A 3,735-nucleotide genomic window follows, 5' to 3' on the forward strand; every position below is an offset into this window, starting at 1 on the left:
ATCTCATATGATTACTGCTGAGTCTGGATCTTTTTTTTTTTTTTTTTTTTTGTGGTGGTGGTGGGTGGTGGTCTGAGAAATAAACTCAGGTTACCACATTTGCATGGCTAGCATTTTTACCCACTAACCCAACTCCCATGAGCATGTGGATCACCCTGGGTGAACCGAGAAGTCCCGTGGAAATCCCCTTGCGTGTGACCAGCTCTCGTCTAGAAAGGAGGATCTCTGAGCCTGGGTGTCACAGCCCTCTCCAGGGGTCAGTCCCAAGCCTCATTCCTGGGAAGGAGGGGTCGCCAGGTGACCTCACTAATGTACCAACCATTATGTATCAATCATTCCACCTTTCCTACAGAGCCTCCTGGACCCCACTTTTCACACAGGAAATCTGAGGCTCAGAGAACTGAGAAGCAACATTGTCAAGATGGTTGTGCTATGAACCTGTCTGCTGGTGGAGCAGTGACAGTTCATAAACTAAGACATCAGGCCATCTAGAAGGTTCCCTGAACTAACTAACTAACTCTCTCTCTTTCCCTCTCTCTCTTTCTGCGTGTGTATATGTGTTTGTGGTGTGGTGTGGTGTGGTGTGTGTGTGTGTGTGTGTGTGTGTGTGTGTGTGATGTGTGTGTGTGTGTGTGTATGATGTGTGTAGGCTCACCCATTAGGCTAACTAAGCTGGCTGTCCCGTGAGCCCCAGTGGTCTACCCATCTCAGCCTTCCCAGCTCTGAGATTACAAACACAGCCACCACACTGGTTGTTATGCAGTTACTGGGAACCCAGCCTTGTGCCTGTATAAGAACTATGCTGGCAAAGCTATTTCCCTCCCCAGATATTATTCAGATGCCCAGGAGACACATACACGGGAAAGAGCACTAACCATGCCTGCTTTGCGGGTTTTGACAGTGTGAACACCCATGTAACCAGGCACTAAAGAGACAACAGCCACAGCACCTCCAAGAACCCCAGGCCACCCCTGGAGAAGTCGCCACCCATACCTGTGGGCCACTGTCATCCTAATTGATGCAAGTGTGCATTACCTGGGCAGTTCTAGAATATCACAGAGCTGGAGTCTCTCCCCCGAACTGACCTCTTTCCTGTCCTTATATTTGGGAGACTCATCAGGTCCCTGTGTGTCATGGTTTGCTGACCTGGTATCTCGAGAGAGGCTGGGCTGACAGACATCATCCACACACTGCAGCAACAGCCTTGAGAGTGGCTCCTGTGGGTTGACCCAGTTCCTTGGGTCCTGCTTGGTGGGGATGGGTGACACTGTCACACTCCCACCAAAGGCAAACTCAGCCTCCTTCATCTGAGCCGTGCCCCACCCCGGGAGCTCAACCTCAGTGTCCTATATGGTGTTTTTGCCTGCTGTGTCCTCTGCATGGCACCTCTGATGCTCTACCAAAAGCCATTTTCAGGCAAGTTTCTAGTCAGTGGGGCTGTCTGGCAAATGGAGCTATGTGGGGAGTTTCTTGGAGGGAAAGACTCTGACCCTGGCTGGGAGGATGTGTCTTCATCCCGTGGGAGGATCTCAGGACAAGGTCCCCTTACTTTGCCACAGTGAATGGAGGTGGCTGCATTCAAACTCTGCTGCTTCTTCCTATCTCTGCCCCTATGCATGCTGGGAGGGCTAGGAAGCTCCTCCGAGCTGTGACACATACCTACTTGCATCACACACCCGTGAGACATGTCAAACCATGTTCTTCACATATAGTCAGGGAAGCCTAGAAGACTGTGCCTAACCCCACCTCTGCCATCTACTTTCTGGGTGACTGGGCCATGTTCCTAACATCTCTGAGTCTCCGTTTTCCCTGCTCGTGAAATGGGAATCATAGTTTTCCCGGTGTGGTTGTGAGAGTTAAGTCAGGTAGCAATGCAGTGCTTGGTAAAAAAAGGGCGGTCTGGGCGATAGTAACTTCTTTTTCTATTCTTTTTTTTTTTCTTTTCTGTTTTGTATGTGCATGTGTATACGCACATTTTCATGTATGTGGGCACATGCTCCATGCATGTGTGTGAAAGCCAGAGGCTGACATCAGGTGCCTTCCTTAATCTCTCTCAACCACTTCCTGAAATAGCATCCCACACTGAACCTGGAACTCTGTGCTTTGCACTCTATTGGCTGACCAACAAGGCACAGGGAGCCTCCCGTGGCCATTTCCCCAGTGATGGCCATACAGGTGTCCCAGGGCTGGCACCACAGGTGTACACCCCCATGTCTGGCCATTTTGCATGGGTGTCTGGATTAACTTCAAACCCTCATGCTCTCATGACAAGCCCTTCTCACAGCCCCCGGGGGTGACCGTTCTAGTGGGATCTTCTCTCTGACACCCAAGCTCCTTTCTCTTCCCTTCCCCCCACCAGCCGGAGAGTGTGCTGAGCTGTAGTCTGTAACAGTCTCGGCGAGAGTCTCTCTACCTGTGACCAGGAGAGCAAGCTTTCCTGGTTTTCTGACAACGTCGGGAGACACCCGAAGGCACTTCAGCTGCAGCCGACGCAGTGGGAGGGGTTGCTAAAACCACATAGATTTTCATTGCAACCTTTGGACCTTCTGGTTCTACCAACTTACTTTCTCAAAATCTACTCTATAGAAGCCATCGAGCGACAGAAAACGCCACTGAAACAACCCAGATGGTAGGCGTGAAGTTTATAACTAAACCTTGTCTGCTTCCAAAGATAAAAGAAAGCTTAGACACAGTAAGATCACGGAAGGTATAAAAATAGACCAGATCAATGTATATGGGGAAAAAAAATATGTTGAACTAAGACATTGAAAAAGATTAACCGTGGATTAGACAATGAAGAAGAAAGGGTTTCTGGGTACCTTAAGCAGTGAGGATAAAGTTCAAGACTGGGTGGTCACGTGGATTCTTCTTGGTTGGGTCACACCTCAATGATTGGTGGCACAAAGGTGTGGAGAAGTGCCCGTGAGAGGGAGACAACTTGGCAAGATAAGCAACCAGACACAGGGAGGGGTAATACTAATGACTTCCCATGAGACTTCACCTCTTTGGTTTTGGTTTGTTTTTGAAATAGGTCTTGCTGTGTAGCTCATGCTAGCCTTGATCTTCTTATACAGACGACACTGGCCTCCAGCTTATGTTTTGGTCCCTGCCTCCGCCTGCCTGGTACTGAGGTTACAGGTGTAGACCACAATGCTCTGCCTCCCCTCTTAAAGGCCCACTTTGTTTCTCAATACATCCACACAGAAGCCCAAACATGAGCTGATGGGGCACCCTCGAATGCTTTTCAGACTCTAACACAAACATACGACACCCCTGTTTTGTGGGTATCATCCTCAATCTGTCACATGCCGGAGTAATGGAAGGGCCGGGTGAATCAACTGCTCCACATTGAGCTTCTGTAATGAGACCAGGCTTTTTCACTTGGGTGCTTGCCTTTGAATCAACCCCATCTCCCGAGCCTCGCCCGCTCCAGCCTGCGCGTGGCTTCATTGCGTAGATAAGTGTGGTCTGTTTCTGTCAGCTTACCTCAGAATTGCCGGGCAACCATAACAGGGAGGAACCCTTGGCTCTGGATTGCAAATGGGGACACCAAGCCTCATGGCGGCCACATCTTTTCCCAGGGCCCCAGAGCTGGTAAAAGAAAGAGGTTCTACGTGGTGGTGGCACACACCTTTAATCCCAGCACTTGGGAGGTAGAGGCAGGCGGATTTCTGAGTTCGAGGCCAGCCTGGTCTACAAAGTGAAGTCCAGGACAGCCAGGGCTATACAGAAAAA

The sequence above is a fragment of the Mus pahari genome, chromosome 6 (genome assembly GCF_900095145.1).
Source record: "Mus pahari chromosome 6, PAHARI_EIJ_v1.1, whole genome shotgun sequence".
Classification (NCBI taxonomy): domain Eukaryota; kingdom Metazoa; phylum Chordata; class Mammalia; order Rodentia; family Muridae; genus Mus; species Mus pahari.